The sequence below is a fragment of the Hylobates moloch genome, unplaced genomic scaffold (assembly GCF_009828535.3).
Source record: "Hylobates moloch isolate HMO894 unplaced genomic scaffold, HMol_V3 SCAFFOLD_5, whole genome shotgun sequence".
Classification (NCBI taxonomy): Eukaryota; Metazoa; Chordata; class Mammalia; order Primates; family Hylobatidae; genus Hylobates; species Hylobates moloch.
This window is the reverse complement of record NW_026652280.1, coordinates 86,124,951-86,135,917: the sequence shown is the minus strand read 5'-3', so window position 1 is coordinate 86,135,917 and position 10,967 is coordinate 86,124,951. Positions and strand designations below refer to the sequence as shown.

Below are 10,967 nucleotides of genomic sequence, written 5' to 3'. Positions count from 1 at the left end.
GGTCTTAAACTCCTAACCTTGTGATCCGCCCACCTCAGCCTCCCAAAGTGCCAGGATTACAGGCATGAGCCACCGCACCCAGCCTGTAAAATGGGTTGTTTCAAAAATAAGATGAAATCATGAGTGTGGATGCTTCTAAAGGTGAGACTACTGGCAGCAGCTCTTTTCTCCAAGACAGGAGGAAGAGAAAGAATCCTGGGTCTGGGCCAGCAGATTCCTCAGAATGGTTGTTTTGTTTTTTGAAACAGGGTCTCACTTTGTTGCTCAGGCTGGAGGGCAGTGGCACAATTTCAGCTCACGGCAGCCTTGACCTCCCAGGCTCAAGTGATCCTCACACCTCAGCCTCCTGAGTAGCTGGGACTACAGGTATGTGCCACCACGCCTTGCTAATTTTTGTATTTTTTGTAGAGATGGAGTTTCATCATGTTACTCAGGCTAGTTTCGAACTCCTGAGCTCAAGCAATCTGCCCACCTCAGCCTCCCAAAGTGCTGGGATTACAGGTGTGAGCCACCATGCCCGGCCTCAGAATGGTAGAATTTGAGTGCTGAAGGGACCTCATACATCTATCTGTTCCATGCTCCTTTTTGTTTTATTTTTATTAAGTATTTCTTTGTTTATTTTAGAGATAAGGTTTCTCTATGTTGCCCAGGCTAGTCACAAACTCCTGGTCTCAACTGATCCTCTTGTCTCAGCCTCCTGAATAGCTGGGATTACAGGCATGAGCCATCACGCCCAGTTCCTTTTTGTTTTAACCACTGTTTTGAGTCAGCCCCTTCACAGATTTCATTTAAACCTCATGATAGTCCTATGATGTGGGGATTGTCATCTCATTTTATAGATCAGAAAACTGAGGATCAGGGAGATTAAGCACCTGGCTGGAGAGCATGCCCACTAAGTGGCAGAGCTGGTCGGCCACCCTGGTCAGCCGGGCTTTAAAAACGCATGCTTCAATCACTCGGGTCTCCTTCCCCAGACTTGGCAGCAGAGGCAGGACTGGAAGCCAGCTGTCCTGCCTCCTCCATGTTTGGGGTACTGCAGAGGGCACCCCTATCCAGCGCCAGGGAAGTGCTGGCTGCAACTCTTGGCTCACACTAGCCTTGTCCCCCAGGGCCTGGCCTTGCCCTCATCCCTTCTGCTCAGTTTCTGAATCTTCCCTGGGTGAAGGGTTGCTTAAAATCTGCCAGGCTCAGCTCCCAGAGGAGCTATGACAGGTCTAGTGTAAAGAGAATGTAAAAAAGGAGCCCTGACCTTCTGCCCCAGCCTGTCCCAAACACTGACTCTGATTTGTACCCAGGCCTTTTAATTTCGACCCTGACAACACTCCAAAGGTCAATCCTGACCCTGGTTAAAAAGCAACAAAACCATTACACAATCTTCAACGCCCTCACTTCAACACACGTAGTCAACTCAAATCCCACTCTCACAAAGGTCTGAGCCCGGGAAGAACTAGCTGACTCACAGACTTTTGAGATGTGGTGGGATGAATCACTCACTCTTGCATCAAGCACATAGCTGTGGAGTACCCTCTTGCCAAGCATGCAGTCTTAAAACAATTTCCCAAATCCATTGAGGAGAGGGAGAAAATCTGTGTTCTCCTCCTTTCCTCCTCACGGCTTCTCTGCCTTCTTCACCTGATATCTTAGGCTGATTTGTGTTGCTGTAACAGAGATGGGTTAATTTCTAAACAATTGTTCATTTGATTCATGGTTCTGGAGTCTGGGAAGTCCAAAAGAATGGCATCAGCCTCCGATGAGGGCCTTCGTGCTGTGTCATCCCATGGCAGAAGGTGGAAGGGTAAGAGAAAGTAAAAGTGAGCAAGGGCAAGAGGGGGTTGAATTCACTTTTATCAAGAACCCACTTCCTGATAATTGCAGTAATCCAGTCACCTAATCACCTCTTGATACTGTCATAATGGCAATTATAGTTCGACATGAGTTTTGGAGCAGACATTCAAACTATAGCACCTGGCAAGCTCTCACTCACCTTTCAAAATTCTGCTTTGTGAGTGACACCTCCCCAAAAAGCCTGCCCTGACACCTCCAGGCTGTGTTAGATAGGCAGTCCCCTCTCCAGCCCACCCAATAACCCAATACACACAGTAACACAATCACACATGTCTGCCTTACCTCACCAGACTAGGTACCCCCTGAAGGCTAGAAGAACACCTTAATGTCCCCACAACCCAACACAGTAAATAACTGGTGTTAAATATTGGAGACTGTTAGTTGTCTACTGCTATCTAACAAATTACCCAAAACTTAGAGACTTAAAACAACACACATTTATTATCTTGGTTTCTGTGGGTCAGGAATGGGGGCGTGGCTTAGCAGGTCTCTGGCTCGGATCTCTCAGAGGCTACAGTCAACTCTTCTCCAGGTCCTTCTGGGGTGAATCTGCTTCCAAGCTCATTCTTGTGGTTGTTTGCATAATTCAATTCTTTTCGGATTGTGGGACTGAGGGCTTCTGTTTCTTGATGGTTGATTGTTGCTACTTGGGCCTCTCCAAAGACCATCTCACTACGTGGCAGCTGGCTTTAATCAGAGCAAGCGAGTGAGAGCAACAGATGGCGAGAAAGACAAGCCAGGATCTTTGGGGACCTAACTGCAGAAGTGACATGTGGAGGCCAGAGCAACTCCATCTTGGATGCTAATCCACCACATTGACTTCTTATGTAACCCCCATTCTGGGAATGCCTCTAAGATTTCTACTTTATCTACTGTTACCAGAAATCTTACCCATAGGCAGATTCATATCACATTCTTGCTTTTCTCTGAGGTCTCAACTTTAATTGTCTTACACATTCCTGCCCTGTGGTATATAAGCCCTGGGTCTGGATGTTTATAGCGTGGGGATCCATCACGTCTGGCAGCAGCCTGAGACATAGACTTGGCTTCTGTTCCTAAATCTATATTAAATGTTTCTTTTTGGCTGGGTGTGGTGGCTCACACCTGTAATCCCAGCACTTTGGGAGGCCAAGGCAGGCAGATCATTTGAGGTCAGGAGTTCGAGACCAGCCTGGCCAACATGGCGAAATCTGGTCTCTACTAAAAATACAAAAATCAGCCGGGCATGGTGGCGGGTACCTGTAACCCCAAGTACTCGGGAGGCTGAGGCAGGAGAATCGCTTAACCCAGGGGGCAGAGGTTGCAGTGAGCCTAGATGGTGCCACTGCACTCCAGTCTGGGCAATGGAGCGAGACTCCGTCTCAAAAAGAAACAACAAAAAAAGAAATGTTTTTTCTAAGAAACTGAATTTGTCAGCCGCTGTCTTTGGCCTCAGCTTCCTTGGGTTTTGGGGATACGTGTACATAGACTTGCCCACCACAGGACATGACAACCCATCACTTGCTTTATTCTGTTCCTTAGAGGTGAGTCACCAGGTCCAGCCTACCCTCAAGGGGTGGAGATTACACAAGGGTGTGAACAGCAGGAGGCTAGGATCACTGGGGACTGCCTTGGAGATGGCCTACCACAGACACCTAGGATTCCAGGCCTCCTCCAATGCCTGAGTTTAAAGCCTTGCCCTTTCATGTACTGGCTCTGTGTCTTGGGTGAGTGGCTTAACCTCATGTGTCTATAATTTCTCAGCTATAACACGGGGATAATGCTTTATTTCATCAAATCTAAGAGGACATCTATGGAAAGGTGGCAGTATTTTATATACCATTAAGAAAGAATATCTAGGCTGGGCACGGTGGCTCAGGTCTATAATCCCAGCACTTTGGGAGGCCAAGGCAGGAGGACTGCTTGAGCCCAGGAGTTTAAGACCAGCCTGCACAACATGACACCCTGCCTGTACAAAAAAATAGAAAAAAAAATAGCTGGGCCTGGTGGTATGTGCCTGCAGTCCCAGCCACTTGGGAGGCTGAGGTGGGAGGATCGCTTGAGCCCAGCAGGTTGAGGCTGCAGTGAGCTGTGATTGAAGCCACTGCACTCCAGCCTGGGCAACAGAGTGAGGCCCTGTCTCAGAAAAAAAAAAGAAAGAAAGAAAGAAAGGAAGGAAGGAAGAAAGGAAGGAGGGAAAGAAGGAAGGAAGGAAGAGAGAGTACCCATTACCCACTCATTGGAAGGTGCAGCCCTGTTTTAGAGAGGTTAAAATGTGGAGGAAAAAAAGTGTGCCTTGAAATTAACAAAACACAGTAGTATCTATTTCCTAAAGTGAAGTAGGAAAGAGGTATTTCCTGTATCTATTCATGTAAATGGCTGATGTCATTTAAAGTTCCGGTGAGGCTTAGACATACTGGAAGGCTGCAAGCTGAGGCAGGCTACCATGTTCCTTAGGAGTAAGCTAGTGAAAGTGATCTACATCTACCTGCTGTGGGCAAGAACTTGTTTTGGTGAACAGAAGAGAATGAGAGACCACATCTGGCTTGAGGGAGGGGAGGAGCTAGGCAGGCCTCTCGGAGGAGGTGATGTTGGAGCCCAGTCCCAAGAGCCCACTCTCCAGAACCTTGAGAATCAGACATTGGAAGTCTGACTGAGCTTGGAAGGCAGCAGGGGTGGGGCGTGTCCTCTACCCTGGAGACTGACCTTTGTGAGTGCACTTCACCCTTGCATCCCTCTGGAGCTTATCCTCATTTCCTCTTCTCTCCGTTGAAATGACAGAAGCATAGTCAGTGATGGGCCTGGAATCCAGCCCAGTTGAGTCAGCCCAGCACATAGAGTCTTCAGCAAATGTGTGTTCTACCCTCCATGGGTGGGGCCTGAGTCTTCATGTACCCTCTAGGAGGATCAGACAAAATTATAAACCTAGCAGTTAGTACTACTAGACTTTCTCCTTGAAAATATGATGCCCAGGCTGGGCGCGGTGGCTCATGTCTGTAATCCCAGCACTTTGGGAGGCCGAGGCGGGCAGAGCACTTGAGGCCAGGAGTTCAAGACCAGCCTGGCCAACATGGCGAAACCCTGTCTCTAAAAAAAATACAAAAATCAGCCATGCGGCTGGACGTGGTGGCTTATGCCTGTAAATCCCAGTACTTTGGGAGTGTGAGGTGGGTGGATCACCTGAGGTCAGGAGTTCAAGACCAGCCTGGCCAACATGGTGAAACCCCATCTCTACTAATAATACAAAAATCAGCGGGTGTGGGGGCACACACCTGTAATCCCAGCTACTCGGGAGGCTGAAGCACAGGAATTGCTTCAACCTGGGAGGTGGAGGTTGCAGTGAGCAGAGATCGTGACACTGTACTCCAGCCTGGGCAACAGACTGAGACTCTGTCTAAAAAAAATTTTTTTAAATAAATAAAAAAAAATGCTCACCAGAAGTAAGTGAGTGACTGTGCAGATATACATTTATTTAATTTAAAATTGTTTGTGGGCCAAGTGCAGTGGCTCACACCTGTGATCCCAGCACTTTGGGAGGCCGAGGCAGGGGAGGATCACTTGAGGGAAGGAGTTTGAGACCAGCCTAGGCAACAAAGGGAGTCCCCATTTCTATGCAAATTTTAAAAATTGGCCAGGCACAGCGGCTCACGCCTGTAATCCCAGCACTTTGGGAGGCCGGCGGTGTGGGGGGGTGAATCATGAGGTCAAGAGTTCAAGACCAGCCTGGCCAAGAGAGTGAAACCCCGTCTCTACTAAAAATACAACAATTAGCTGGGCGTGGTGGCGGGTGCTTATAATTCCAGCCACTTGGGAGGCTGGGGCAGAGAAGCACTTGAACCCAGGAGGCAGAGGTTGCAGTGACCCGAGATCATGCCACTGCACTCTAGCCTGGGCGACAGAGCAAGACTCTGTTTAAAAAAAAAAAAATAGTTCTTAGGTTTATCTTCTGTCCCTTATTCCCTCCTCACACCTCTACAAGAGTTGAGTTTAGCACATAGTAAATGTTTAATAGTCAGCGAATCGGAGTGCCCCAGAGACCAAGCAGAGTCCACAGAGTCCAGTGGACGCCACGTTTATGGGGGAGGGAAAAGTTAAAGAGATGATAACCTGGAACAGGTCAGATTGGGGGCATGGACCGAGAGGAGCAAATTCTGAGGAATTTCTGAGGCTCTGACAGTGTCCCTGGGTCGGGAAGGAAGATGAGGTGGTGGCAGGATATTGAGCCATTTCTGCAGCACTATGAGACATGAGCTACTTTCCCAGACTCGTTTTGGGGGACAGACCTCAAAGCACTCCATTTCAAAGCAGTGTGGTGCCGGGCTAGAAATAATGCCCAGGGTGTTATGGGAGTCCTAGGAGGGCCCCTTACACCATAAGAATGGCCTTGGAGGGCTTCATGAAGGAGACAATGGCTGCGTTAAGTCTTGAGAGAGAGAGAGAGAAAGAGATGACAGGAAGAGAGTTTATCAGGTGAATCTATTGAGAAAAGGAATCCCATGCAAGGGAAACAGCCCAAGCACAGGCAGGAAGGCACAATGGGGATAGAGGAATGATGATACCTCATACCACTGGGGTGTAGGGAGGACAGCGTACCAGCAAGTTCAGACAGCATGGTGGCCAAGGACAGGGCAGTTAGGAACAAGAAGGCTGGAGACATCCAGATGGATGGGAGCTCCCAGACAAAGCTACAGATCCTGGCTGGGTGCAGTGGCTCACGTCTGTAATCCCGGCACTTTGGGAGGCTGAGGCGGGTGGATCACCTGAGGTCAGGAGTTCAAGACCAGCCTGGCCAACATGGTGAAGCCCCGTCGCTACTACAAATACAAAAATTAGCTGGGCGTGGTGACACACGCCTGTAGTCCCAGCTACTTGGGAGGCTGAGGCAGGAGAATTGCTTGAACCCGGGAGGAGGAGATTGTGGGGAGCCGAGATTGCGCCACTGCACTCCAGCAGCCTGGCAACAGAGCGAGACTCCGTCTCAAAAAAAATAATAATAATAATAATTAGCCGGATGTGGTGGCAGGTGCCTGTAATTCCAGCTACTCAGGAGGCTGAGGCAGGAGAATCACTTAAACCCAGGAGGTGGAGGTTGCAGTGAGCCGAGATCACACCATTGCACTGCAGCCTGGGTGACAGAGTGAAACCCTGTCTCAAAAAAAAAACAAAAAAAAAAACAAACAACAAACAAACAAAAAACCAAAAAACAAAGCTACAGATCCCTCAAAACACAGCAGTTACTATGAGACTGGAAACAGCCCACCCCTCTGTGTTTAGAATCCAGAAGCCTGGCTTTACCCTGAGGATCTCATACGGACAACCAAGATGTCCCCGATCCCCACTCCAGAGATGACAAAAGAAAGATTTCTCCCGCCAGCACGGACTGAGCAAGCAAGGCATTGGCCAGGTGTGTTTGTGGTGTGGAAACTGCAAGTGTGTGAGGTCCCCTGTGCCCTTGCCTGTGGCCACTCAAGTACCATTTTTGGCTTGGAGGGAGCCTAAATTCCAATGTTTCCCCCCACTGTGTTCCCAGCCTCCTTTAACCCCATGGCTTCTCACCCCTAGAAACCGCCCTGTCTTTTCAGCCTCCTCCTACTTTGGCCGTTCAGTCTGGACAATTCCACTGGGCTCATGGAACCCATCATGGGATCGCCACAACATGGTCAGACCTTCCACCGGCCGAGGTGGACCCAGCCAGTGTCTCCCCTGTGTTCTTAGACTGCAGAAGTCTCTGTCAATTATGAGATCTGCCCTCTTCTGTCTCCGAGCCTCTGAACATGTCCCTAAGAAGCAAAGGGATGGGTTAGCTACTCCCAACGTGCCCCCCAGAGTTATTGGGGTAACACCAAAGCCAGCCCTTTTACCTACCCACAGCCCAGCCTCTTAGCTGCAACTTCCTGTTTTTGTTTTGTTTTGTTTTGTCTGAAGACTGGATCTTGCTCTGTTGCCCAGGCTGGAGTGCAGCGCAGTGGCACAATCTCGGTTCATTGAAACCTCCACCTCCCAGGCTCAAGTGATCCTCTCACCTAGCCTCCCCAGTAGTTGGGACTATAGGCACACCCCACCATGCCTGGCTGACTTTTTTTTTTTCAAAAATTTTTTTTTTTTTTTTTTTGAGACAGAGTCTCACGCTCTTACCCAGGCTGGAGTGCAGTGGTGTGATCCCGGCTCACTAAAACCTCCGCCTCCCGGGTTCAGTGATTTTCCTGCCTCAGTCTCTCGAGTAGCTGGGATTATAGGCATCCACCAGCCACCACACCCGGCTAATTTTTTGTATTTTTAGTAGAGATGGGGGTTTCGCCATGTTGGCCAGGCTGGTCTCAAACTCCTGACCTCAGGTGATCCATCCATCTCAGCCTCCCAAAGTGCTGGGATTACAGGCATGAGCCACTGTGCCTGGCCTTTCTTTTTCAATTTTTAATAGAGATGAGGCCTCACATTCAGGAGATTGAGACCATCGTGCCTAACACGGTGAAATCCCATCTCTACTAAAAAAAACAAGAAAATTAGCCGGGCGTGGTGGCAGTCGCCTGTAGCCTCAGCTACTCGAGAAACTGAGGCAGGAGAATTGCAGGAACCCAGGAGGTGGAGGTTGCAGTGAGCCGAGATTGCGCCACTGCACTCCAGCCTGGGTGAAACTCCAGAGTGAAACTCCATTTCAAAAAAAAAAGAAATGAGGCCTCACTATATTGCCCAGGCTGGTCTCGAACTCCTGGGCTCAAGTGATCCACCCACCTCGGCCCCCACAAAGTATGGGATTACAGGCATGCACCACTACACCCAGCTCCCACTCCTGTTTCAAAGCCCACTTGCCCAAGTCTCATGCCCCTAAAGCCTGTGGGAGATGCCTCACCATGGCCGCATCCTTTATCATGGTGCCAGGTCCATACCAGGGCTGATGCCCACAGGCTGGGGCAGAGGAAGAGGAAGAGCCTCCTCACCACTTTTAGCCTCCCAAAGCGCTAGGGTTATAGGCGTGAGCCACTGCACCCGGCCCAAGAATTTTCTTTTTTTTTTTGAGACAGAGTTTCACTCTTGTCATCTAGGCTGGAGTGCAATGGTGCGATCTTGGCTCACTGTAACTTCTGCCTCCCAGGTTGAAGTAATTCTCCTGCCTCAGCGTCCCAAGTAGCTAGGATTACAGGCGTGCGCCACCACGCCCAGCTGATTTTGTATTTTTTTAGTAAAGATGGGGTTTCACCATGTTGGCCTGGCTGGTCTCGAACCCCTAACCTCAAGTGATCCACCTGCCTCAGCCCCGCAAAGTGCGGGGATTACAGGTGTGAGACACCGTGCCCCGCCCAGCCCAAGAACGTTTTAGAGTGTTAGCTATTAAGAAATAATAAAGCAGGCCTACACTCCTAGCCTTAGGGCAGCCCCTCAGCTGCTCTGTAATGGCCCCCTGAACATCATTTCCCTCCCAACAGAGTCCTGCTGCCTGTGTTCTCTGCACCAGAGCTTAACCTTGGCCAGCCTTCCATAGCACGTCTCAGCCCCTCTGTCTGGCTTCAGCTGCTGCTGCATCCTCCTAGGAGCTCAGCTAAGTTTCCCAAGCTCCCCAGATCTCAAGAATCAATTGAGTGCTTGCTAAAAAAAAAAAAAAAAAGCATTGAAAAGATTACTAGGCCCCACCCCAAATTTACTGAATCATTATCCACAGGGGTGGCTGTGGGTCCAGGAATCTGGTTTTGTTTTTATTTTTATATTTATTTATTTATTTATTTTTTGAGACCGAGTTTCACTCTTTTTGCCCAGGCTGGAGTGCAGTGGCACGATCTCAGCTCACTGCAACCTCTGCCTCCCAGGTTCAAGTGATTCTCCTGCCTCAGCCTCCCGAGTAGCTGGGATTACAGGCATGTGCCACCACACCCGGCTAATTTTTGTATCTTTAATAGAGACGGGGTTTCACCATGTTGGCCAGGCTGGTCTCGAGCTCCTGACCGCAGGTGATCCACCTGCCTCGGCCTCTCAAAGTGCTGGGATTACAGGCGTGAGCCACTGTGCCCTGCCTTGGTTTTGTTTTTAAAGGGCCCTGGAAGAGTCTTACCATCCAGGAAGCCTAGATAGTATTTCTCTAGCCTCTCTGTGGGTCTTCACACTGACTCCATTAGAACCACTTGGAGAACTTCTGGCCAGGCGCGGTGGCTCAAGCCTGTAATCCCAGCACTTTGGGAGGCCGAGGCGGGCGGATCACAAGGTCAGGAGATCGAGACCATCCTGGCTAACACGGTGAAACCCCGTCTCTACTAAAAAAAAAATACAAAAAATTAGCCGGGCGTGTTGGCGGGCGCCTGTAGTCCCAGCTACTCGGGAGGCTGAGGCAGGAGAATGGCGTGAACCCGGGAGGCGGAGCTTGCAGTGAGCCGAGATCACGCCACTGCACTCCAGCCTGGGCGACAGAGCGAGACTCCGTCTCAAAAAAAAAAAAAAAAAAGAACCACTTGGAGAACTTCTAAAACTAGCACTGCAGTGCAGGGGGTCTTGTTTCTGAAACACCAGGGCCTCCATCTAGGTCCTGCTGCTTTCTCCACAGAAAGCTAATCACTGAGACAATTATAGCCAAGGAAGAAGGCTTTAACTGGGTGCTACAGCCTAGGAGATAGAAGATCAGTCTCAAATCCATCTCCCTGAGTGACTAAAATTAAGAGTTAACATAGAGGGAAGAAATGTAACAATGTGTAAAAAAACAAGATCTAGGGGCCAGGCATGGTGGCTCACTCTTGTAATCCCAGCACTTTGGGAGGCCAAGGTGGGTGGGTCACGAGGTCAGGAGTTCGAGACCAGCCTAACATGGTATACTAAAAATACAAAAATTAGCCAGGCATAGTGGCGGGCACCTGTAATTCCAGCTACTCTGGAGGCTGAGGCAGGAGAACTGCTTGAACCTGGGAGGTGGAGGTTGCAGTGAGCCAAGATCACGCCATTGCACTCTAGCCTGGGGGACACAGCAAGACTCCATCTCAGAAAAAAAAAAAAAAAAAAAAGAAAAAGAGAAAACAGGAACTAGAGAGAAGTAAGGAAGCAAGCAGGGTATTGGCTGGGCGCGGTGGCTCACGCCTGTAATCCCAGCACTTTGGGAGGCCGAGTCGGGCGGATTGCAAGGTCAGGAGATTGAGACCATCCTGGCTAACACGGTGAAACCCTGT

General features: G+C 49.6%; 1 long non-coding RNA gene across 2 annotated transcripts in view; it reads right to left on the bottom strand.

Annotated features, from left to right (window-relative positions):
• Positions 1 to 1,346: 1,346 nt before the first annotated feature.
• LOC131383501 (uncharacterized) overlaps positions 1,347 to 10,967 on the bottom strand; it is a 17,451-nt gene continuing 7,830 nt past the window's right edge. Inside the window, exons 2-3 of one of the 2 annotated variants that reach the window (XR_009213572.1) lie at positions 4,531 to 4,586; positions 1,347 to 1,765 (exon numbers count right to left, since the gene is read on the bottom strand). This is a non-coding gene — a long non-coding RNA (uncharacterized LOC131383501). Of the gene's footprint in view, positions 1,766 to 2,459; positions 2,533 to 4,530; positions 4,587 to 10,967 lie in introns of those variants that run through there. The other variant, XR_009213571.1, reaches the window with a different exon arrangement.